Source organism: Calypte anna, chromosome 14 (assembly GCF_003957555.1).
Source record: "Calypte anna isolate BGI_N300 chromosome 14, bCalAnn1_v1.p, whole genome shotgun sequence".
Classification (NCBI taxonomy): Eukaryota; Metazoa; Chordata; class Aves; order Apodiformes; family Trochilidae; genus Calypte; species Calypte anna.
In genome coordinates, this window is record NC_044260.1 from 5,030,811 (window position 1) to 5,057,935 (window position 27,125).

General features: G+C 40.2%; 1 protein-coding gene across 2 annotated transcripts in view; it reads left to right on the forward strand.

Annotated features, from left to right (window-relative positions):
* The window catches only part of MAD1L1 (mitotic arrest deficient 1 like 1), a 339,536-nt gene that overhangs the window by 111,266 nt on the left and 201,145 nt on the right, over positions 1-27,125 (forward strand). The window lies entirely within an intron of this gene.

The window sequence follows — 27,125 nt, forward strand, 5'->3', positions numbered from 1 at the left end:
AATCTTGTTACATTGGCTGTCCTTCTTCCTTTTTGTCTTGGGACTTGATCTGGATTTAAATGTGTTATAAATATCTGTATATCAATGATTGGTAGACTTATGAGAGCTATTAGCAACTAATGAAGGTTAAATACAGTCTATTTTGGGAACCTGAATGGCACTGCCACTCATATTTTAGCAGTAGTCAATATTTAGAGTTGTATTTTTCCTTCTGTCATTCCTGTGAGACAGAGAAGCACTCTTATCTAGGCTATAAAGGAGAATCTGGAACCAAGACACTCAAATGAAAGGACTACAGACCTGAGCCCAAGTCAAAGAGAAGTTCTGTGGAAGAGCTGGTAAAACTTTGTTACATTTCTTACTGGGAATATGTGTTTTTATGGAGTCTCACAATGCAGCCTACAGTTTTCTGTGTCCATGTGGGGCAGTGACCTTCTTCCAGGTAGCAAATCCTTTGCAGTACCATGTGTGTATGTAAGTCCTGACACTGCCTGATCCACTGTGTTCCAGCATTTCACTGATTTTTCTACAGAAGCTGATTCTTGTCATATGCTGGCAGCATTTAGTATAATTTTGGAGAACCTGGAGCACAGATCTAATTTGCTCCTGCAGCTGTGTTGCTGAAATGATTTTGTTTGTGGAGCTTGTTACCTGGTTTGTAGGCACAGGCTGGAATCCTTTCCCTCCTCTCTGCAGGCCTTGTCTAGCTGGCATGTCCATAGGGATGTCATAGCTCCAAAGAAGCATCCAAATCAAATGCTTAGGAGACTGTGGTTTAAAAGCTGCTATGAGTGCACACGGCGTGAAATCTAATATATTTTTCCTTCCACTTTGCATTAACTTGCATTTGTATGTGCTCAGTCTGCTTATAAGCCTTTGCTCTTCCCTCATTACTATTTTTTAGGAGCTCCAGAATGCCTTAGCCTTGTCTCTAGTCTCTGCTAACATTAATATTTTATGTTGTCAGCACACATCTTGCTATTTGCCCCTGTTTTTCTACACTAATAAGTATACTGAATGAAACTTCTGGCTCTAATCCCCAGTGCAGCCTGCTGCTGATTGCTTTCCATGGTAAGGAGGAATAGTTTGCTCCTCCTGTAGCCAGCTTCCACCACCAGGTATTTGACTCTCACATAATGATTAAAACTGAGGAATGCTCAGTCATTTATATAGACTTTCAAAGCCCTGCATTCACTGGTTCACTCTCCTGTGAGTTCTTTTAGAGAATTGTTAGCTAGCTCAGTTTAAATTACTTTAACAGAAGATTATGCTTATCTGTCTGTATTTTATCTTGTTACACTCAACCAAAAAAGTTGCTTTGTAATTCTGAACCTTCTCATAGTTTTCTTAATGTTCAGGTGAAACTTCCTTGCCAGTGACTCATTTCCCAGAACCTTATCTCCTCTTTCAGAACAGATAGAAGCATGTCTGCTGTCTAGTATCTCCAATACAATAGCCATTTTTAATGATAAATCATTTTATTCCTTTTGTCTGTTAACACCTTTGTTATATTGGTCTTGGGTGAATATCTATCTAGCTTTGAGATTATTATATCTTCTCTTTAGTGCAGCTTAATTTCTTGAAGTGTTTGGTTGCCTCTGACAAAGTTCTCTGGTAAAAATACAGCAGACTCGCTGTGTTCATTCTTTTCAGAGTCTGTACCTTGAGTGGGTCAGAGTCACCTCTCCTGACTTCTGACTGACTTACAGAATTGCACTGTGTATGCAGCTGTCCATCTCTGTTTTGGGATTTTCAGTTTTCATTGTGTTGAAAGTTGTCTACCTTTAAAATACAAATGTTTATTATTGTTTTGGCTTTTACTTGTAATTCTCCATTATGTTTTAGATTTACATAACCTTTCCTTACTTTACACAAGCCTCACCACATTTAATGTTTTGATATTTGTTTTTGTTTTCATCTTTATGAAACTGGTAAAGAAAATCATCTGTGGGGATTGGTAGGTTTATTTTCTTTCAAATAAAGATTTGAGATACTCTTGCAAGTTCATGTATTGCAACTAGCAATTTCTGAAATGTTCCTTGTCTTCTCCCTGTACGAGTGCCTGAATATCTCAGGAGATTTAGCACTGTTGCAACGAGTAAACAAATCACTGTGTTCCCAGGCAAAGAAAAGTATAACTGGATTGCAGTTGCTGTCACTCCTGTCTATCTTGAAAATAAATCAGTCTGCTAAAATGTGCACCTGTGGGCAGCATGTAGGGTGAGATAGTCTTGTTCTCTATGATCAGATTGAGATTTCATATCTGATATACCTTATCTGGGGTATTACTTCGTGGATTTTTTCACCTTCTTGTTATTTTTTAAAACTTATTGCATTTTATTTTTTAAAAGAAACTGCCCATTGAAAATGTAGCAATCAACTTTCAGATAAGCTGAAGGCCATAGTTCAGATACTATTCAGTGCCAGGCATTCCTCCCAGATGGTCAGAATGCAATCTTTTAACAAATCATACTTAGAGTTATGAACTTATTCCAATTTCATGTTTTATTTGTCTTCATAACTGTTAAGTGCACTTTTTATGATGTTTCTCTCTAATGGAAAATTTAGATCAGATTAGAACATGATTTCTTAAAGCTGTGGGAAGTGGTGCATAGTTTAAAGAGATTAGTGATCAGTATGTGTAAGGACTCCTCTGTGTTAGGTAAATCTTAGAAGGAACACTTTCATTGTGAGTAATTTATGTGCCAGGAGAGATTTCCTTCAGTTGGAATCTGCTGTGTTAAAGGTCATTTTATTGAAATTCATGCTTACATATTCATAAAAGCATAGACTCTTCTGAGCATTATCAGTAACCAAGTTTTTTGAAGTTGCCAAGCTGGTTATTTTCTGAATCTTCTAGCACTGAAATGTGATACGATAAATAAAGTGTAGTGTCTACTCTTGATAGTACAGCATTAAAAAAAAATTAGGAGGGGGAATTGTCATGACATACAGTCTGTACACTTAGTGTGGTTCAACTGTCAGAAGAACACAATTATAGGAATGGGAAATCCAGTTGATGAGCTTGGGGAAGCAGATCTGTAGATAGTTGTAGGTTGATGCTGTGTAACAGATTTTCATTGCTTAATGGTATGTCTGCTCTAGGCACCTCTTTCTTACTCCTGTGTCTTTATTCTTCGAATCCTCTGATAATGGTGGCAAGTTAGTTTTTTATTTATTATTTACATTATTTTGATTTATGTTTGTTAAAATATCTCCATAAATATTTTGGGGAACTAGGCTGAAAAGGATGAGGGAGCCTGTGTGGCAGGTTGAACTTTATACCTTGGACCTTCCTGATAGACCTTTGGCCTCTGACTTGGACTTAGCAGACCCATTCCTGCATTAAATTATTAGAAAAGCTGGAGATTTGCCCACCTTATACTTTGTCCTCTTTTTTTGTTTTTTGCCCTTACTTGACTTCTGTATTACCTCATCAGGTAGGATTTCAGGGTTCTTATTTTTGCATCACTGCCTGTTGCTCTTGCATTGGTTTTGAAGTCTTAGCAAGGGAGCTGGCTGCTCTCTGGGCTCTGTGTATAGGTAGCTTTGTACTATAGCCAGGGCTTTCCCAAATTTATTTGGATGCTCAGATCTGTTCTTCCCTCCTTCAGCTCTGAAGAAACCCAGGGGACTGAGAGCTGCATTTCTGGCTGCTCTGTGCTCTTAGCTGCTCCTGGTCACTCTGCAGGGAACTGGATTTTTGTTCAGCTCTTCAGGGAAGTTTATAGGTCAGTAAATGGTCTCAAAGTGGTCACTCGAAGGCATGGCTGTAGCAGTGACCTTTCTGTGAGATATCTACTGGCTCTCATCAAGCAGCAGGATGCCACTTCTAGAACTAAATCTAACCTGCTAGGTCAGAGTTACTTGACAACCCTCTGTTGACAACCAAAGACTGTGGCACTGCATCTCCTTCCAGTTAGCCTTAGATTTTTTTTTTTCCTTTTTTTCTCCTACCAAAATTTGAGATTTCCTGTAATGGAGGATTATGAAGAACATCTATTCCATTTGGAAAGTGGAAATCACAGAGGAATGAGTTCAGCTTACACCTTTACATCTCTGAGCCTTTTTGCTGTTCAAGCTTTGAAGGACCTTGCGCTACTCTAGAGCTGTTGCCTCGAGATTTCTTACAACAAAATTGCTTTGCTCTTCAACCTCAAAGATTTTCTGTTTACTACAGGCTGAGAAAACGTGGGCCAGGGGGTTACAGCTGTATAGCATGTATAGCATTGGAAACTGGAGGAGGCTGCTCAGCGTGTGAGCTCTGGCACGCTTAGCCCAGGCGTGGGGGCCTGGCTGTCAGATGGGTGTGAAGTGTGTTATCATCTTGCTTATGACATCTCTTTGTTTTCCATCCAGAGTTGGACTAATGACAGCTTTGGTAATGCCAGATGGCAGTCACCAGTCATCATTTAATAGCAGAAAACATCTAAATATTGTCTCCAAAAGTGTCTCCTCTCTAGCCTGGCAGTGATCCGCAGGCAGCACTTAGGGACCTCCTAAGAAGATCCCGTGTAGAAAACTGTCAGAACAGATTGCTGTATGGATTTTCAGAGGATTAACGTTAATTAAAAAGCTCTTCCTTGCTTTCATTTCCTCCTATCTGCCAGCTATTTACATGCTAATGTAGGGTCTGCCAGGGAGAACAGGAGAAGTGTCAGCACTGGGCATGTTATCACACATGGAAACAGTAGAAAATGAGATGAGCAATATATGTGTGTGTGTTTAGTTTGACAACTGAAAGTCAGCAGCAGTGCTTTCTGCATATTTTCAGAAGAGTGTGATCTTACTGAATATAATTCACTCTATTACATCTCACACTGCATAATTTAATACTTTGTTCACTATAGTATCTTAAGCAGTTTTATAAATAGACAGATTTAAGTATTTTTTTTTTTTTTGTCTGCCTTGTTCTAAAGAGGAAGCTTCTTTTCTGCAGGAGTAATGAGTGGTGGTTTTTCTAGGAATACTAACCCAGGAGCAGAGAGTGTGGTGTGGTCTGTCTACTGTTGCCTCCTCATGGGAGGATTAAGCAGAGTAGGTGCTTGGAGCACAAGCAAACAAAGGGTGAATGCAATTGTTTTCTGCTCCAGTTACATTATTATTTGCCCATCTTATTTTCACATTATTTCAGAGGATTATTTTCTTGTGTAGTTTTTCAATATCTTTCATTTTAACACTTTAGTAAATCTGCTGCATAACAGATGAAATAAAATTGATCCCAGGTTATGTTTCAAGAGGGAGTTTAATGCTTTAGGAAAATGAGAATCCTGTCTTCATTTTTCAACAAAACCATCAAAAACATCTGTATTGTTGAACATAGGTAAAGAGGTTTTTTCAGCTGCTGGCAGTCCACATAGTTTGAGGATACTGAAGGTAATTAAGCTTTTAAGGACCAAGAGCAGTTGAAGATAGATTTGTTTCCTGCAGCTTTTTGTTCCCCAATGTGCAAATGAAATAAGAAGTGACTAGCTTAGCAAAATGAGACCTGCACTTACCATGGGCTGCCACTGAGGCCAGAGTTCTTGTGTTTCATGTGACCTTTGTGAAACATCTATTTGGCATTAGTCTTTTCACTTTAATATTTGGTGGGTTTCCTAGCAGAACACGTGATGGTCTTATCCGAAGATGTCAGATGGCTCTTCTTTGGCCTTGAAAATCAATGTGACATTTTGTGAAAGTGTTAAGGATGAGGGAGAGGGAAATACCTTTAGGAGACAGTTGCAGGCAGGTGGAGAAGGTCATCCACACTGAAAAATCACAAGTGATCCCCTGCATGCTTACGACTCCTTAGCGCAGTTTTCTAAACAGATGCTGTGAAAGGGATGTCAAGTGAGAGATGTGCTGGGATTTTGGTGTTTGAGGTTTTTTTCTTGTACTTGATATTCCAAATCCTCTCCTTAGCAAGCCTGGTGGGGCTGACCAAGATGAAATGCTGCTGTGCAATAAGCCTAAGGCTGAATTTCTCCCTGTTGTGGTTCTGCTAACGTCATCTGAGCTACACCAGGGAAAATGCTGTCCCTGGTGTCTAGATCCAGCTAAAGGCTTGCTACCCAGGCCTGGGGAGGTCTGAATAATTCAGAGTCTTGTACTTGGTTCCTCGTAGCAGAGGAAACCAATATTGTTTTGGTATCTTTGCTGACTAAATCCTATTGCTAATTGTGGCTGGGGGAATAGGATACAGTTGCCAGCAGAAGAGATGCTGAACACTCAGAATTTATTGAAGATGGGAGATGGATGTGTGGTATTCCAAAAGAGAGGAGCCATGTGTGGAACAGTTTGCATGATCCTTGCCTGGGCTGGCTGTCCCTGGCAGGGCCAACACAACAGCACAACACAGCTCTGGTGAGCTCTGACTAATGGAAAAGAGAGCCAATATTAAAAAAAAAAAAAAAAAAAAGGAAAAAAAAAGTATTTGAATTTTTAAAGCTCATGTCTCTTGCACAAATGGTAAGAATCCTGGGGATTTTTGTGTGTGCTAAGTTGGTTTTGGGCAACTATGAAAACATTTAACAAAAGCAAGCTGAGAACTACTTTCAAGCTTTTTCTAACAGTGATAAAATGTGTGTATCTAGAGATAACATATGCACTTTTTTACCCTTTTCAACAATGTTGTACTTTGTATGAGTGAGGTTTTTATTTTGTGTATCACACGGAATTCTTCACTTGTGTCTTGCCACATGCTGAAAGGATTTTTTTTTCTGTGCTATATTGTTATAGAAAAAGATCCAGACCTTTTTGGTATCTAACAAATGGTCTCTTCATTCAGCCAAAACAGTTGGTCTAGTTTGAGACTATATTGGAGCCACATCATGAGGTACATTCTGTCTTACTAAATAATTCAGTTTGGAGCTACTGCTAAGAAGGGAGCAGAGATATCCCTTTGGAAAGGTCTAGTTACCAGGAGTAGAGTTGAGCCAAATCCCCCCCAAATTTGTAAATTCACATGGTGCAGAAGTGCTATCCAGGCAAGGGTTAGAACATCAACTCTGCTGTTGTTGATTGGGACTGATGCTGCTTAGAAAAAAACAAAGTCATTTTCTGGGTGGCTGCAAAGAGGGAAGAGTAGGGGGAAGAATTTGGGTTTTGACCAAGAATTTCAAAACGTGAGAAAAATGAAAAAAATTAGTAAGACTACTTCAGCCAAAAGGGAGCAATTGTTTGATAGGGTATATGTGCTTGAGACTGCATTTACTGTCAGTAGTGATGAATAATTAAGGCTGAGCATTTTTCCACAGGCAAGGCAATTTACAAGAACATAATTGAGAAGAAATGTGTTTTTCAGGTATTATCTGCATATTTTTGCTACTTCCTGCAGTACTCCTTTTCTGAGACCTGTACTTAGTTGCAATGCAGCAGTCACTTTGCTGCTGGGAGAATATAAATCTTTCTGGAGAATTTAAATTCTCCAGTGTCAGTGTATGTCTGATTTGTGGGTCACAAACCCTGCATTCTGCATCCTTTCCTTCAGACTTTCTGATTCTTGGTGATGTGTGTGGAGATTGGGAGCAGAAGGTGATTTTAGAGGTACAGATGAAAAGAATAGTTTTGAATAATGAGAAAAAAAATCTGATGTCAGCACATTGGCTTTTTTAAAATAAAAATTTTATGTTAGTTTGATTTCTGGAACTTAAGTAGAGCAAACCAGGCATCACGGTAAGATTCCTAGTGCCAAATTAAATTTTTTTTTTTTTAATTTTTGGGTGTCCCTCACGATAGAAAGCAAAGGAGCAACCTAGAGCTGTAAACAACATGAATATTTCAGAAGCAGCATTTTTTTTTTTCAATATACTACCATCTGTTGATGTTTTGTGTGCAGGAAGAAATGATTTTCTGAAGTCAAAAGATTAATTTCCCAATGAGATGTGCTAAGAAAGCTGTGAAATAGAAGGTGAATCATAGAATGGATTGAGTTGGAAGAGACCTTAAAGATCATCCTGTTCCAACCCCCTTGCATGGGCAGGGACACCTCTCACTAGACCAGGTTGCTCCAAGCTCCATCTAGTCTGGCCTTGAACACTTCCAGGGATGAAGCATCCACACTTTCTCTGAGCAGTCTGGACCACTGTCTCATCACCCTCACACTAAAGAATTTCTTTCTAAAGTCTAAGCTAAATCTGCCCTTTTCCAACTTAAGACTATTACCCCTTGTCCTATCACTACATGCCCTTAAATCCTGATGCCTGGGAGATCTCTCCAACATCTTTTTTTTCTTCCTTCATGAAGATGTCTGTGCACTGTGCTGACAATAGAAGTATTGTGGGGGAAGAAGTGATACCCACCATTTAGCTTTATATGCATATGATTATTAAGAAATGAGGAAATGAAAGCTCTGAAGAGGTCTGGTTCAATAGAAGTGCTTTCTGTGTGTTAGCTTTCTGAGTGGCTCTGATATTAAAAAGGTCATAAGTTCTGTCCTTGCATCTGTGAACATTGCAAAGAAAGCTCAGATGCTCACAGAACCTTTCCCATTAATGTGTTTTCCTGTCCTCAGTAAACAACCCCTAGATATGTGATACCTTTTAATACATTTTGAAACTCTCTGCCATAATTAACTTCTCATGGAACAAAACAGAAGGCTTGAGGGGTTATAGATTCAAAGAGACTTCAGCAGGTTTTGAAAACGACACATAGAAGTCTTACTGCTCTTCATGTAATAAAGCTTCATTATTTTGAAGTCCTTATAAGCTCTTGAGCACAGATAATGTAACAATCCCTATGTTTTCCTTTAGCAACAGCAGCTTCTTAAGCCCTCTTCAGTCAGATCTTAGCCAAGTCCTGTGTTCCCCTTTCCTGCTTCTTTAGCACTGTGGTCTGTGCTGGCGTTCAACATGTTGCAGCTCCCAACCCCCTCATCAGAGAAAGGATGATGATCTGAAAGCCTTTTGCTCAGTAACCGTGCTGCCTGTTAGCATCAGATGAACCTTTCCAGCTCTGTGAAGTTTAAACAAAATCTGTTTGCTCTTCCCATCCTCTCTCTTACCTCCAGCTTTCCTGCATCACTGGTGCACAGTGCAGAACTTGTGGTGACAATGAAGTTCATCTGCAGCATGCCTGAGAGGCACAGGTTTTGACTGTTAATTAATAATTCCAGTGCTGTGCAACAACTAGTCTGATGACAAGTCAGTCTGTGCAGAAAACTCTTGGTTGACTTTGAAGCAAGCATGCAGAAATATCCTATTTTCAGCCGTACATATTTTTCCCCCAGAATTACTTCACCATGGCACTGCTCTAAATATGTCTTGTGAGATAAGCTTTAAATCCTACTTGGGCAAAGTTTATTAAAAATTAACATTTGCATGGGGAGCTATAAGAAAGTATAGGACCCTCATTAGTTTAAAATCATCCAAAGTACAAAATAATAATCAATTGCTCTCTACTGGTCCAGACCAGGAAACCTCTTACCACCTGCCAAGTCCTGAAGCCCAGAAATAGTCAGTATCAATAACAACCATTAACCCACATGACAACCTGCACCTCTGTCCCCAGAGGTCTGAGCAAAGGAGCTGCCACTGCCAGGCTAAGCAGCCTGAAATCATTGGCATGGGATACGAGCTTCCACAGCTCCAAACATGGAATACGTTGTGTCCTCTTCCTTAAATCAGGGGCTGGATTGAGCAGGGAGTCTTGGGTTTGTCTTGGATAAACCTTCCTCTCTGACATGAATTTAGTAATCCTTGAATCAGGAGCACCCTGGCATGACTGAGAGTGCGAAGCAGAGCCCAGGCTTTGCTTTTGCTTAACGTGGCTGTGTGTGTGCAGAGTAGTGTGTGAGCTGCCTTGCTCAGTGGCTGGCAGGGTGCTGGGCACCCCTGAGGTCCTGCTGCATATCACATCACTTGTTCTGCTCTGCCCTGGGCAAAGCTGGGCAGTGCTCATTAGACATCAGGCCCCATGAGAGCTTTTGGAAGTGAAATGTCATTGGGGATGCTACAGATGGATGTGGTTTTGCGTTAGGGAAGTTCACACTTGGACCAAAGTAACCCACGGGGCAGGTAATGCTGGCTTAGCCCAACAGGGGATATATCCCAGTGCCAGGCATTCTCATCTCCAGGCTTTACAGAAGTTAGAAGAAAGTGGACTAACAGTAAAGAATGCTGAAATACAAGTGTGCTGAGTGATCCAGTTTACAGTCTTCAGGGAGAACACCAATTGTCATACAAATCTGTCACAGGTGAGGCACACTCCCTTTCCCATATTCCATTTTCACTGGGGCTGCGTATTGCTTCCCCATCCCTCACAGCATTTAATCTGTTGTGATTCCCTTAAATGTCTGCCTCCATCATAATCACCTTCCCTTGGGCTGCAAGTCACCAGCATGTGTGTCTTTGTGTTAATTTGTCCCAGTTCACAGGCCCAGCATCATTAGTGAAATAAGGCTGCTGTAATTACTGTGGGATTTGTGTGCAGCAGTGTGCTGTTGCATTGCAGTCTACCTGCTCTTTAATCTACATGGGCCATCTGCTTTGTTTCTTAACTAAAAGTTTTGTTTCTGCTTTGGAAGAGTGAATCTGTTGCTCCTAATCTTCTCTGTGCAGAAGAAACATGCAGCTAGGAGGAATTAAATCCCCACTTGATAGATTGTGTTCATTTTGTAAGATATCTTCCAGGCTGTGCTCTGTGGTTTTGCTGTGCACATGTTTTTGCTTTCCTCTGTGGCTGCAGGGCCATTCAGGTCAAAATTTTTGTAGGACCACTCTGTAATCTAGAGAACACTTGACTACTCTAAGTCTGATCAGTTCAAACACAGTATGCAAGCCCTGCTGATGGCTCTGGTAGTGAAGATATCCCAGTACAATTGAAAGACATTCCTGAGCCCTTATCCTCTGACAGCTCTGCAAGTAATAACTATTTAAAACTTCATTCAAGTAAGCATTGTATGCTGTGTGACAAAGCATGTTGACTCCTGTCAAACTAAGAGGTCTCTTGTATCTTTGATCATTCCTTGCTTGAGCAAAAATAGCAAATTCTCGGGCAGATCAAGTCAAACACCTGAGTTTCTCCAAGTCATCTGTGGGCTGTCTTCTCCTCTTTTGCCTTTCTTTTCCCAGAATTTTTCCAGGATTAAATGGATGAGTTCTTTGTCATGAGCTGGCTCCCTCCCTCCCTAAGCTTGGGCATTCCTAAGACAGAGAAGTAGGCTGTGAAGTGAGAGTGAGCATTGGCATTGAGCTTAGAGAAAGCTTTTGTTTATTTCCCAGAAAAACTGGCCCATTAGATAATGATTTTGAGATGTATTCTTTAGTGTGGTCAGACTGGATGACTCTGGATGCTTTAGAGGCATTAGAATAAGATTGTAAAATAAGAGCAGTGGGAATCTGACAGCATATGTCACTTTTCTGGTCTTTTGAAAGAATTTATAGCCTAGTTTTACTGCAAAGTGGGGTTTGTTTTTGTCAACTTATATGCCTTTTAAAAGTGTTCTTGTTGTCAATAAATGAGGGAGTGATCCATACTTCAAAGAATGTAAAATGAGAAAAAAACCCACTTTCTTAGGTCTGTTGACAATTTATTTTTCTTGTAATGGTTTCATTATTTCTACTTGAGTCCATCTCTCCTTACCACTCAAAGTTACTGCTTTCAGTTCCAAGACAATGAAATAGCATCAAATCTGGCAGTTTGCATCTTAATTTTTTTTAAAAAAATAAAATGACATAATTCCTTGTGAGATATTTTGGACTAGGGCAATCATTTAGAAAATGAAAAGATCCTTTGTCTAGGAGACACTTTTGTTTCTTTCTTTAATCTAAGCAGCTGCCTTTCTCCTTCCCCGTGGGAAGTTGTGTTGGGTAAATAACATGGAAATTCATTTGATGATGGAGACATTAGAGGTTGGCATGGACAATTAATTTGTTATTAGACAGAATTAATTTTATTTGATCCTTACATGCTTCTGTTACTGCATATAAATTCAGCAGCTTGAGTAAGCCTGCAAACACTGCTCTGTTCAGTTTTCTTCAAGGGTGGCTTTTTATGGCTGGGAGCTCAGGAGTGGCTTCTTTCCTTGCCTTTGTGTGAAGTGCAGATTACAGGCAAGTCTTTGGCTTCTTCTGCTGGAAGTCAGTTCTGGGTTTGTGACTTAAAACTTGTGCTGTTCTGCTTGATGAGCAGTGTGTTTCACAGCATAGCTAAGCCTATCCAACGTGCCACTGAAGTGGATGGTCCCTCTTCCATTCTCTCCTTCCCGGACTGAATGTTCTGCTCGTTTTCTTTGCACGGAGCTGGTTTGAAAATAAGTTTCTGAACAAAATCAGCAGGAAGCTAACTAGACAAACCTGAGAAGATTTCTGCTTGTGAATGGTTTCTGTGTGTGAGTTCCTTTGCCCAGATGGGGCATAGGACAAAGCATCAGTGACTAGAGGTAGAACTGTTGATTTACATCTCCAGAGGGATGATCTTGGAGAATCATGGAGCAGCACCTTCATAGTTCCTCTTTTATTCCTACAATTAAAATCCATATTTTGGTTAATTCTTGTAGGTACTGATAATTTATCTCATAGAAATAGTTAGGAATTAAACCTCCCTCCATCTTTAATGTCTTCAGCATGTCAAGACTTTAGAGAATGTGTAGCAGGAATATTTTTTTACTGTTTCTTTCTGGTTCTGCTCTTCTCTGCTGTGACTCAGAAGTGGTTGCACAATGGCAGCATTCCATCCTAAACAGTGCTGGATTGTAGCTGATAAACACTTTTTTTTTTTAATGAGAATCATTGGGAAGATTCCCAGACAGAGGTTTGAAAAGATGTGTGTTAGTCCAGTTAGTTTAAGCTGCTGAATGGCCACAACTGCTTCATCTTGCTGGGCATCAGTTTTCTGTTCTGTACAATGGAGGTGGTGATGTTCAGCTTCCATAATAATCTGCTTTAAGATTGACTACTAAAAAGTGCAGCATAAAAACCTAAAGGTAGTCCTGCATATCTATACTTTCAAGTAGTAGAATTCTATGAAGAAGTTACATCTCTAACAGTGTCCTCATAATACATCTACTTCTGCATATATTATACTGTATTTTTCCTCCTGCTTCTCTTCTGTCTTAATTGTCTCTGCTCCAGTTTTCCTTGGACTGGAGTCTCTTGCTTGTGCTGGATTGGCAAGCTAAAGATAAAAGTTTTGGAAAATGAGACCAAGGACAAAAGCAGAGAGTATATTCAACTTGGAACTGTAAAGGAATATGTGAATATATTAAGAAGGGTACTAAATTCAATTATTTTTGTTAACTGGTGAGATCAGAAGTGGAATAAATTATAATGTGTAGATATCTTTCTTTGTGAGCTGCATGGTGAAAGCTTCAATTGCATTTAGTTTTTAAAGTCAACACACCAGGAGACAGCATTGTTTCAGTATGTGTGAACAAGGAATAGACTAATGTCATCTGTAAGTGGCAGGGAAATATGAAACTTGCATATCTTGAAAGTGATCTTTTCCATTTAAAAAGCAAATTGGAGAAATGCAGTGTAACTGTTCCCACAGTGAGTGAAAAAGCAGGAGAAACTGAGGGATAAAACCACACCTCCTGAAGAAAATCAAGGCTGGACTTGGCATATGTTGCTGGAGATGATTTAACAGTAGTTAAATCAGTTCTAACAGTGGGTAAGATCCTGGATAAGAAGAAAAGAAAACAAACCCAATTTTGTGAATATCCATTAGCATGCCAGACCATTGGCAAACGTAGCAGGAGAGCAGCAAGAAAGTAGGCATTAGGGATGAGAAACTGTCCTCCCCTTTCAGCAAGCTCCAGGTCCAGACTGAGCAAGTGCTTAATGATTGCTTTATCCCCCAGCACAACCAGGCTGTCATTTCTTGGTCAGCAGCCTCACAGCTGTTTAAAATGTTCTGGTGACAGACACAGCAGAGCCCACATGAATTTTATTAATGTTGAATGCAGAAGTAAGCCCAGCTCAGGTTCACTTCCCACCTCCCACTGTACCTGTGAGGTTCTCACCTGTTTGTACTCTCCGTGCCCATCCCCAGTGCCATCGTTTTGGCCATTCCTCCAGCAGCTGTGAGCAAAGATCACCCATGTGCCCAAGCCTGGGCAGATATCAGAGAAAAACATTCCCCACAGCTGGCATTTGCTGTGGGATGCCATGCCTCTTGGGCTGTGCTGGTGTGCAAAGCAACCCAGCTCTTGGAAATGACACCAAGTTATTTATAACATGTTCCTGTGGTGTTAGAAATAACAGCTGTATAAATCATACACCCTTCATTCAAACCTAAGAATTGAAAACCACCTCAAAGAGCTCCTGTTTCTTCATGTGGCTAGTGAAAAAGAAATTGTTGTTTGGATCTGGGGAGGAGTGGCTTTGCTTTTACCTTTGCTGTTTGTAGCAGTGGGTTAAATTGTCTAATAACCTAAATTCTAAGCTTTTGAAGTGTTTTTATTGCAAAAAGTATTCTTTAGGTATGAAATACATATATATATATATACACACATACTGTACAAATGTTGAACTTGGAGAAGAATGATAGTGTACCATCAGTTCAATGGCTGATATTAAAGACACAATTACATATTTGTGAAATAAAGAGAGCAACCTCTGCAGAGTGTGCTACCTGCAGGGTTTCACAGCACAGTCTCTGATCTGAGCTAATAAGAGCAATATCTAATATTAGAGTTTGCCTTGTCAGGAAAGCCATTAGTGTGCCAGTGTGAGCAGGGGGTGTGTGATGCAGAAAGTGAGCAGCTGTTTGCCTTTTGGTACCACAGGAGGAGGCAGGGAGGAGCTCTCTTTAAAAAGTTAAATTTGTTAGGCTGCTGCTTCTTGTGTGTATAGTATTAAACTGTGGATAAAGAAGCTTGAATAGGTGCATTCTTTTAAAATCACACAAACTTCAGCTGAAGATTAATTCCTGTGTTTGCCTGTGTTCCTCTGCAGTTTTAAAAATTGTGTGTAAACTTTTTGTTGTTTGTTTTTTTATTATTCTTTGGAGCAGGAAACATCTGAGCCTCCTAGTTTTCAAGCTATTTATTCTTTTCACATCTTCATCCTTCATACATGCTGAACAGACAGCATTTTTTTCTTCCTTTTCCACACATTGAAAACCTAAATACATTTACAATTTCCTTTCTGTATCCCTGGAGAAAGTGTCCTAATCTGCCCTATGCTTCAGGCTTAATGAAGAGGGGTTGACAATTAATTCTGTGCTTTTTTCCTTCAATTCAAAGTTTCTAGGGATCTGTGTTAAAATTAGATATATGGGATAACTTGTGGGATGTGCAAATTCAGAATATTCATAAAATTTGGTGTCTGAGCCGGCTTTAGACCACTGACATTTCTGCTCTGCTTTGATTTTTAGCGTGGCTCTGAGTCTCCTGCAGTTTTCTTCATGGTGGCTGGCCCTGAGTTTTTAATTACAAAATGATTTCTTGTCCTTAATCCCTGTCTCATTCACTCCTGGCTCTCCTTGCGGTCAGGTCTGGATAACTCTGTGTGAGATACTGCAGTGACTCCTTTCAGTTTCTGAAGACAAATGGATATTTATTAGCCACCTGGAGAAAGGGGTGAGGAAAGAGTGAAGAATTACACTATCAAATACTGCAGAGAGAAACATATCTTCAAATATGTAAAAAACTGCTCTAGAGGAAAAGGTAATAAATTTTTTGCCTAGGATTACACTTATAGGCTTAGGAGATCATTTCTACCAGATATTTTCTGTTCTGCTCGTTCTTCCAGGGCACTGACAGAGTACAGACAGGACTGGTGGACTGGGCTTTGTCCTCTCCTCCCTCCATGACCATAGCTCAGGGTCCTGGTGCCTTGGAGCAAGGGGGAAATCCAAGTGACAGAGCTTGTGAGTCAGCTTGGTCTTGGGAAGCCTGATGGATGGCAGAGTGTTTCTCTGAATGGAGCTCTCTGTTGGATCTCTGGTTGGGAGCCTTTGTCAGACTTTGTGCATCATGTCCTTAGGAGGTATCTCTGTTTTGCGGGTACATCATCTGCTTGCACCTTTCAGAAATGCCACTAGAGGGTATGATGTGATGATGTAATTAAGAATGTGTTCAGAAACTTAAGACAGCTAAAGATGCAGCAATGGTATTTTCTTCACATAGACACATTTTATTTTGTGTATCTGGAGCCATCTGATTTGTTCGTGTTCAACTAATAGCTTCTTCTCCAGTTGTTGACTTAAATGAGTACTAATCAGAAACTGTGTCATTAGAAACTAATTTAATTCAGGGAAAAAGTTGAAAAGATTTGACATGCTATAAAATTTGCACTGATTCCATGGGCTTTAGGCAGGTGTTTTGTACAAGAAGTCTTTTGCATAGCCTTGATTGAGTTTTTATTTGTGTGGTTTTGGTTAGCATCCTCAATGTGCACAGGAAGACAGAGGCAGAAACTTTCCATTTACTGCTTTTTTAGTTCCTCTGGTCTTACCCTCAATAAGCTCAAGAGTCATATCTGAATGATTTATCTTTTTGAGTACTCAACTTGATTGCAAACTAAAAATTCTGTATTTCTGCCAGTGGTTGATTGAGTGTCCTTTGGATGTCTTTCTGGTAGAGAAGGGTAACTTTCATCCTGAGGGCCTCCAAGTTATCTGGAAAGTTCTGCATTATGGATGTTCTGCAGCATGGAAGCTCATCTTCAGCATTGATTGCTATTTCCCAGCTCTTTCTGTGATGCTACAAAGCAGGGAGAAAATTCTTCCCTCTGGTATGTTTTTCCTTTGACAGTAATTTTTGTGATTCTACCATATTTTAATCATTTTGAAGTTTGGCCTTGGAAGCAGAGGGTCAATAGTTTGTTATGTTCTATAGTACCTGGCAGTTTGTAAGTATGAAAATAAACCAATGGTTTTTAGTTTGCAACAAAGTAGATTTCTGTTCTCTTTAATTGCTGTGTGGTTTAGTTGAGAAGAAAATGTAAATAAATAGGGTGCAAAATTTTGTGGTCAAATATTAATTAAAAGACTGATGAATGTTTTGGTTTTATACATCTTAATCATCATTCCTTTAGATGGTTATGAGGAATGTATTTGCTAAATAATGTTGTTCTTCTGGTAAACTGATTTTTCCACTTGCTTTTAATGAAGCATGACTTCTGTGCTTCACGTTTTGTGTAATGGTTTGAGCATAACATTCTGGATGTCAGTGCAGTTTTGAGGAAAGATTTTGTTGACTTAATATTGCAGAGGCAGTGGAGGGAGAACAAAGAGAGGAATGTCCTTTTGTCTGCATGAATTAATGAGCACTCTGGTGACTGTAAAGGAAGGTGTTCACTGAACAGCAGCTAATATTAGTGTTAGGTCTACCAAGCTGTAGACTATTTTAAGGTAATAATTTAATTTCTGAAGGTTTAAAATTTGAGGAAATCTGGGGGGGGGGTGTGGCTGTTGTTACAAGGTTGGTTCTTAGGTGTAGACATTCATTTTCTTCTAGTCTCTGCTAGTGTGGTTGAGGAGGTTATTGCCTGCTGCTGGGCTTTTGCCATCGCCTGGCTCAGCAGCTTTTGGGAGAGTACCTTGTCCTCCTTCTCTGACAGTGGGTCAAGCCCTCAGGAGCTGTTGAGCAGAAGGTGTTTGCCAACCTAAGTAGCTGGCACTGAGAGCAGTCGGGGTCCTCACAGGGACGTGCTGCTGGAGTGGGGTCTGTGGGTTAATTGTACATGGAAGAGTTTGGGGGGAAGGAGATGTCAGGATCATGAGATCTTCAGCCAGCCAGGAGCTGGGTGAGGGTGGGGAAGGGACCAGTGACTTGCAGTGCATCTTCACTGTTTCTCTTCATCCGTATCTCATCAACCACCACAGCTGAGGATGCTGCAGGATGGGAGCAGCAGTCAGACAGGGGTGATATGAGTGGGGATGTCCAGGGAAGCAGTTATGGTGGAAAACCATGAAGACTGGATTTTTAATTACCTTAAACAGTAGTTGAATAAGAGTTGACACATTGAAAGCACAGAGCCCAGTGAATGAATAGTTTGGAGGAGTTGTTTGGGTGCTGTTGTTTTCCATGCCTGTGCAATGCGAGAACAAAAGTGTGTAATGAAGCTGAAAGGTGGCAAATTAAAAACTGATAAAAGAAAATACATTTTCAGGCAGCATAATGAATCCCATTGCTTTTTCCATCAGACAACTGTCAAGGTCAGGAATTTATCAGGGTTCAGAAAGAGACTGGATATTTAGATGATCAATACAAATATCAGGGCAAGTCAATGAGTGCTTGTTTTTCAGAAGTTTATATTGAGCATCTTTTTTGGAGTTGGGAAGCCCAAGGTGAGAGTATGGCTGGAATGGTGGTAAATGCCATACTCTTGTACCTGCCTAATCTGGTCCTTTTACCTGGCTCTTAAGAATCCAATTTTATTCACTGTATTGAGTTCTCAAAGGAATGGGATGCCAGGCATGGAATGGAAGAACAAATTCTGTGGCCTCTCTGCCATCCTGCACAGGTGTTCACACAGGATTTGGGTGCCAGCATATGAGAAACCTCTACTCAAAAAGTTGCAATCCGGAGCATTGAGGTTGCAAATTTTCTTTCTCAATTGCAGAAAACTCCTTCAGAAGTGCAGCTGAGGAGGTTAAAGGGTAGCTGAGCTTCATGATGTTTACATACTGTCTGAGAGCAAAACCTGAAGATGACTCCTGATTAAGCTAATGAGCTGTGTTCTGTGGGTGTTGTCTGAACTGTGCTGTGTTGAGAGAATAAACTGATCTTAGAACAAAACAACAAAAACCCAAGGAGATGTGGCTTGGTGCAGTTTGTGTTTTTAACCTTTTTAATTGGCTTATACACTCAAAGCCTTGAAATGATTGTTCATTCACATTTTCAAAGGCTACAGGTTAAAACATGTAACCTACACCATGTGGATAACATGAAATTCCTGCTGTGTAATGTGGAATTAGTATTTTGACCACATCCAAGTAGTTCTTAGTTCAAAGTAATGGCTAATTATTGTTTTGCCCTAAATAAATTATTTGGTGTGATTAAATATGTGGTTCCTTAAACTAGTTTGGAGCAAAGCTGAGGTGGGAAAATGCTCTTTATTTTTATTGTTATTTCAAGAAGAAATTTTTTATGTATCCTTTTGGCTTATAGAGGGCTTATGTAGTATGGAAGTTGCACATTGTGTCTCCTGTACTTAACAAAGTGCTTGATGGGTTTTGCTCATCAACTTGAGCATCAGTGCTGGGGGGGTACTGGATGTGGTTTTCTATGTGTGGGCTCTTTGTTTTGTTTTCTTTTTTGTTTTTACCCTCTGTATTCTACATCAGGGTGGATCTATGAATGCTGTGGGCTTCTGGGCAGTTTCCTAATAGTCACAGGACTGAAGGAAGTTTCCAGCAATTGCTACAGATCATAAATTAAAACATTTGTTTATCCCCAATCTATAGTGGTCAGAAAGGCCTTTTGTATAGAAGCATTCAACCCTATGGCTTGCAAATGGGATCAGACATGATGTGATGATTTCCAGTGCAGGTTCTGTGTTCCTGTGTTAAGGACCATATTACTTGCTTGCCTGAGACAGTGCTACAGCAGCAGATATCCAGCTACACTTTTTATTTTTCTCTGTGTTGCTTCTTTTTCCTGAGGATGTGTCGCTGAGTTGCAAGGGCAGGGACCTGTGTCTGCTTTGCCCATGAGAATCCTTTAAGGGCAACACAGATAAGCTGTGGGTAACCTAGGAGATAACTTGCTATATAATTTCTGAAACTCTTCTTGAAGCCATTGATCTTTTATACCCTGGAGGTAGTAGAGAGCATGATTTATAAATTAAGTAAAATATGGGAAATTATTAATATTTTCTAATAAAGCTGTCAGGTGATGTATTTTCTGAACCTTTAGCTAAAAGCCCTTTTTCTCTTTGCCTTTTCAAAAAGCCAAAGCTGCCACATTTCTAAAGTTGTTGACACATCCTAAGGGGACCGAGAAATTACTTTTCAGGTTCAGTGGTATGTGTGGTGTTGAGCTGATCAGATGAACTCTCAGGTCTCTGATTTTCTTTGTACCCTCAAAATCTGAAGTGAGAGCCTTGCCCTCCTGCTTCAATTCCTTTTTCTCCCAAATGCCCCAGGAACAGAGCCCAGCCAGTGGTGCGATTCCTCCTCTCTTATTTCTGCAGAGAAAACAGCACCAGCTTAGAGCACAGTTCAGTTACTTTGCTCCCAAGTTAATGATATTGAAGTGGTACAACTGTGGAAACTGGCTGGTAGGAGATTTAGAGGCCAATATCTGAGTTACTTAATAGGCAGGAAGAAAAAGAAATCTTGAGGTAAGGAACAAACAAACATAGGGTTGAATTTTTATGTGCTGTAGACACTGGCAGAATAGCAGAATCTGCACCCTCACAAAACCTTTTTCTTTTTTATTTTTATTTTTTAGCAGATGAATAAAATATTAGTTTTCTATTGCCAGGGAGTAAGGAGGAATACATTTCCTTGTCAGTTCTATGCCTTCCCTCTGCCAGCGATGGTAATCTAGTGACTAGGTTGAAGCAAGAATGGTATTACTTTATTCTTTTTTGAAAAAAATGCCTGTTTTTCAAATGTGAATTGTGCACACTGTCAGTACCAGTGTCAGATGGGGACTGGCCCAGTGCTGTGGTGGGTGAATAAGGCACTTCACACTTGTGCAAGATTGGTACTGCTTCAGCAGAGGGGCTGCTGAGAGAGAGGAATGGTAGGAAGAAGAGGGGTTTTTTGTTTTTATTTTTGAATGAGATTTTGAAGAGATGAGAAATACACTGAGACAGAAAAGAAAGTTTGGGCTAGAGACAGGCAGTGGTGAGTGTTCCAGTAGAAGGGAGTTAAATGAAGAAAAATCATAAAATTATTCCGTGGCAGCAGGAGGTTAGGAAACATAACCAAACATGTTAAACTTGCTGTGAAGCAAGAGGACCTCAGGGGTATTTAGTCAGATAATATTTAGTTTGTTGCAGTGTCAGTTGTATGATTGCTTGTCAGCTGGCATATGTATGTGCTGTAAGCAAAATGAGGCTCTTAGAGACCAAGCACAATTTTCCAGAAGGTGGTAAGCAGGGGATTTATCAGAGACAAATTAAAGGAGTTACAGTGGATTTATTTGTTCTGGTCGATTGCCAGGATGGAAGGCAAGCTGAGCCCTCTGCAGTGAAGTGTTGGAGGAGAGGGACAAGCACTAGAAAGGAATAACTATAAATCTGGAGAAAAACTTGTGGACAATAAGAGCGTGGAAGATACACAGATATTTGCAGGTGTATATTTAAAGCTGCTTGCTGAATGTTTGCCAAAAGAGCAGCCAGGTTGCAGAGTCACTCCAAAATGTAAGAAGTGATGGTTGGGAAACAGAGAGTGTCTCTGAAAGCCTTGTTGTGTTACCTAAAATTAGCTTCTGATCATCTTTCTCAGGCTCCCTGCCTGCTTGTGTCCTCTTCTTCCTGCAATTGTCCCTGGTGGCTGCTTTCTTCAGCCTTCCAGCCTCGGGTGGAAAGTTGGTGTTGAGCCTTAATGATACAGTGCCTTGTGGGTGGAAAGTTGGTGTACAGCCTTAATGACACAGTGTCTTTTCTAGCAAGAAAATGGCTCCATTATGAGAGTGCCAGAAAAAGTGATGAAAACCATCAGTTGCAGAGAGATGATGGGAGAGATAGAGATGCTTAATTCCTGGGTTGCTGTGTGGTTACAGAGCACATCAGTCTTTCTGACCTTTCTCCCACCTGTTCAGGTTAGACACAGATGGAGGTACTTGGGCTTATAAAGAATAAATATTTTATTTTTGTTGGAGAAGCCTTGGTTGTAGGGCACAATACATCTGAGGGGCTTCTTTATAGCTTAAATCCATCTTCAGACTCCTGCAATAGCCTTGTGTTGTCTTGAGGGGGCAAACATGCAGGCAGAGGTTTGATATATAGGAAGTCACAATTGAGAGGTAAGAATAGTCTGAGAAAATGTTCTTGTCAGTGCAAGGGTAGTAAAATCTGCTGGATGTTTTTATTTTTCTGGAGGTAATGGTCTTTTTTTGTAAATGTTGTTTTAATTGAGGTCTTGAGTGGAAAATCAATGGTGTGCACATACATATGTGTCTGCAGTCAGTTCTGATTTGCAAAGTAATGTGAAAATAGGTCAGCCACAGAGAGGAATGTTGAGAAATGGCTGTAGCTGAGAAGGAAGCTATTTAGAGGCTTAGAAATAGAGTTCTGATATACAATATTTTCAGCCAAAACAAACTTTTGTTTAAAGATGATTAGTACAAAAGTTGCTTTTTCTTCTCATTTTCCATAAGGCAGTTGGATGCAAACATAGTGTTTGAAGAGAGAAACCTAATTACAAAAGTAAGGCTTAACAATCTATCAATTCCTTATCAATTCCTCCAACTATCAGGCTGAGGCAGAACCTGTTCTTAGTGAGTAACTCCATGCACGTTTCTTGGCTGATGCTTTTCTGGGGTGTACAGAGCAGCTGCTCATATCCCAACGAGCTTGGAGTGGGATGCACATGGAGGTGTGTGCAGATGGGTGGCTTTGGGAAAGGGGGGAGATGCCACCCAATGTTGGGCTGTTTGTGGTACCTGGTGTCTCTGTTACTGCACAAGATTCAGGGCTCTGTGTTTTGCTTTCATGAATTTCATCACTGTGATACAAATTCATTTCCTTAAATTAGAGATGATGTTGAATTGTAATACTCCTCTTTGATAAACACATCACTGAAGTTGAAATTTATCACATTTATTGTTTGCCTTTATTCAGTAGGCAAGTTACCTGTCAAAGAAGGAAATTAAACTGGTTTGATATTATTCATGTTAAGGCTCAGTTGATTGTTTCTTGTCCCTAATTCTTTTCTAGCTGCTTGCAATTGGATTGTTAATGTTTTCTTCAAGTATTTTATGAGATACCAACATGCTGAAGTAATTAATAATTTCCAGTCTGTGTCTTCTCATCCGTCCTTTTAAAAGGTTGGATCTGTTCTTCTGCTCTATTTTTAGGGCCTGTCCTGCCATTTACGAGTTCATCAAAGGCAGTTGCTCATGGAGCAGAGATTACCATGAATAATTTTTGAGGATATATTTTGTCAATAGGTCCTTCTATTTATTTGGTATATTTATAGCAAATCTTTGACTTATTTTGAGTCTATTTTGGCTTATGTTCCCACACCTCACACTGCTAATTTTACTAATGTTAAACATCTGGTCAAACCCCAGTTACCATCTCCCTCTTTTGTGTATCTATTTGTATAGCTTAAAGCAAGAAAGCTTTTATTTGTATTTTTACAAGGAATAGTTAGCTAAATTATACCTGATTGCAGATAGCATCTGTTTGATGTCAAAGCTCCATATTGTTCAGTCTTGAAATTCTCTCTTTTTATGACTAATTTGGAGTTAGGAGTTTGGAGAGGAAGAAGAAGGGGAAACCTTGCTCCTGGTTTCCTATAACAAAACAGTATTTTAACATTCTCCAAGAATTATCATTAATTAAAGGAAAAGCTCATCTAACATTTGGAACAGGAATATTTCTGTACCATAAAAGAAGCATTGACTGGGAAATATTATGATGATGCCACTTTACAAAGTCTCTCTCCTCTGCCAGCCTCTAGCTCAGGCAGAAGTGAGAGAACAAGTGAGCTGTGCCTCTGGGTTGTGGATTAATAGTTGAAGTTCACTCATGTGGAAATAGAGCAGATTTTACTGTGACTAGAATATGTCATTAAAAAGCCATTATTGGAACCGACCAGCACAATCCTGCTTTTTCATTGCTAATGACAAAACAATCTGTTCTTTCAAAAACAACAACCCTATATTTTCTTTCAGAGGATGGTGCAGGAGACTTACCCGAACAGAAGCTGGGTGAAGGGAGGCAGTTGAAAGATTTATTGATCAATAAACCAGACAATTACAGCTTGCTTATAAAGGGAAAAAAACCACCCCAAACCTCAGGCCTGCAAGCAACACTGAGACTCTAATAATGATAACTCTGGCATCCAGCTTGAAACTATAAAAGTCAATAGGAAGATATAGGATTTCAATAAAATTATGACACTAGATAAACTTTACCCCAGGAACAAATTTTCCCTGGGTGTGTGACTGACTTCAGTTAGATTTGTAACTTTAATTTCTTTCTTATTGACTTCTCTTTTCTTCAGCTAATTAGGAAGTCTGTGGTGAATTGTGTGTAGGTAGGTTTGAGGGAGGGACTAACAAACATCAACAGGAGTAGGGCCTGGAGTGGGTTTATATGTTTGTATAAAAGGTCAAATGGCTTTTAATATTTTTTGGCTGTATTTTACTATTCAGTTGCTTCCAATACACAACTGGGGGTCACTCTTGTACTCCTCAGTACACAAATATTTGAAGCTACCACCTGCCCTTGGAGGTGTGCAGTAGCACTGCTTCAGTGATGTGGGGGTTGTTGGTAGGGATGATGATGGTGCTGATGTGAATAGCACAGGTCTTTCCCTAAACTGAACCCAAAAGGTCCTGGAGGAGCCCATTTATATTCTGTTTCTCAACCACTCTGGTAGCCTTCTGGTATGTGAATGTCCAAAAAGTCTTTCCCTTAGGTCTGAGCTACTTGATGACCAGATTGAATTTTGCCTTAATACAGAGGGACCAGAGGAGCTGGTGGAAGGACTGAAAAGAAGCTTTATCATGGGGATGGCATTTTGCAAAGGTGCCAGCCTGTGTTTTTCTACTGCAGATTTTCATGAGGATAGCTCTGGTTTCTGGTTAAGATGATAAAATATGTTTTCTTTTTAGTTACTTACTCCATAGTAGGAGGCGTATTTGTTTGGTGAATTGGCTGCTGCTGGCAGAGGGAAGGGAAACTGTTCAACCTTTGGAAAAAAAAAAAAATCACTATTCTTCCTCATTTTCAAACTTACATCTCTTCAAACACAGCTGCAAGCTGCAGCACCAGAGTTTGCTGTTGGGCATTCATTTCCTAGGTTTATAATGAACATCAAAACCCATTATTCTGCTTTTAAGGGATGTTTAGAGTCAGCTGCATTTCTGTTTTGCTGTTGATTTGAAACTGGTCAAAGTAAAGAACACCTGGAGATGTGCCAGTGTAAGGTCAGTGGTGAGTTAGCTGAGATGCCCTGTACTGGGTAAATTTTGGAAATTCCCTGAGGGACCACTTTTTATTAATTCTGTCTACTCTCCTGACAGAAAGCAGGAAAACAGAGGTGTTAGGAATAGGTTAGAGAGGTCATCTGAAAGTCCCTGGGAAGGCTTTTCATGAGGCCTGGGGAATATCCTGTCATGTGGGATGAGTTAGATAGTGCAATAATTACTAAATTAGGATTACATTTTAGAGAAACTTTTTAAAGATTCTTTAAGATCTTTAAAGATCTTTTTAAACAAGTTGAGAACAAGAACTTCTGTTTCCTGCCAAACTAACAAGATCTTTAGGAAAGAGGGAAAAGCTTTCAGTAAGTGCTCTTGATTCAGAGGAATTTGAAAAATGGAGCTGGGGACCACTTGTTGGTAGCTGAGAATTGATTTCATTACAGTATTAGTATTTAGAAATAATTAAAGAGCAGAACTAAATTCCAGGATCAAGTGTTTAATTGTACCACCCTCTATTTTCAGCTTTTCAGCACCTTTTTTCCATCACAGCTCATGCTGTATTTCCTGTGCGTGTTTTTGCTCGGGAAGTTTACTCTTCCCTTAAGAGAAAGGCCTTGAAGGGCAAAGTCTGTGGTTGATTTTGGGGAAAAGAAAGCCTGCAGGGTTGTTCTGCTCCCATAGTTTTTTTCATCCTAACATGAAAGCAGAAGTTGGTCCTCCTTGCAGCTGAACAGCTCGGGGAAGTGCTAGCATCTTGCTGGCGATGACATGAATATTCAGCAGTTAATTGGAAGCCAAGTGTGATGGGAATTGCCAGGGGTCCTGTTTGCTGTTGGAGAAATGTTACAGATTTGGGGACTGTCCTACTGTAATGGAGAGAACACTGCAGTGTTAAATTATCATCAATGAAAAATGCTTAGTAGAAAATTAGGATAGGGGAGCAGCATGGTATACAAAGACAGAGGATGCTGTAATTGCATATCTAGTTGCAACAACATGCCAGGATCAAACCCCAGTAACTATGTGAAGCACTAGAATTATGGTTTTTTCTGTGTTCTAGACAATGAATCTGTAACAAATGGGAAATGAAAGTCATCTTCTGAGCAAAGGTCCTACAGAGTGTGTGCTGAGCAGACTGGGTTCTGTGTGTATGTGTTGGAGGGGTGGAGGAGGATGTACTGTTGCCTTTCTGCTAAACAAGTTCCTTACAAGGCAGGTTTGGTATGGCTGGGTTTGGGTTTTTTCCTTCTGTACTAACCATGAAAGCACTTGCTTTCTTATGTTTGTTAGATCAACAATTCTTTGTAAACTGGCAAAACTGTTCTTTCCTTAGAAAAACGTTTCTTTTCAGTCAGGTGTGAGCAAGGGGTTAGTAGTAGCTTCCAGTACTCTTTCTGTTTTTATTCTTTTACTAACTCAGTTTCTTCACCCTCAGGCTGTCCTTTGCCCTTGAGGTCTTTTTACTTGCTGACCAATGGTAACCATCTTGGCTGACCTTTCAATTCATGACGTGCTCTGAACACACAGTGTACCTCAGGCAGTGCCCCTCATCTTATTTTCACACTTTGAATTTGAAATTCGAATCATCCTTCTCTTCTCCAAGCACACACATGCTATCCAAGTTCAGTCTTTGACCTTTAGATTCGGGAGGAGGAAATAACCTTTGTGTACAGACTTGTTCAGCTGAGCAGTCAGCATCACCTTTGCTATCTGAAATACAGCAGGGGGAAAAGGACTTTTTCTCCATACCCTGGCAATACTTGATTGCCCCAAGAGAGCAAGGTCCCAGCAAAACATTTCAGCATGGTCAAGGTGGGTTTGTGAAGTGCTCCTGGTCTGGATGTCAACTTTACAGACACAAAGCTGAGCAATCTAATATAATATTTTGGATGGTAGCCATGAGAAAATTCACATGAGAGAACTGGTCTGCCCAGAGCACCAGAGCATTCCTGTAACAAGGGGGAGGTGGCAAACTTCAGCAGGGAAAGGGAGGCAGCACCATCAGGTTTCTTCAGAGTTTTTCTGCAGCTTTGACCCTGTTCTGCAGCCTCGCGAACATCAGGATTCTTCCATGCAGTCAGAAGACAAACCTCTCCGTCAGCTGACTGATCCCTGTATACATAATGCACTGGGAACATTAATCTCC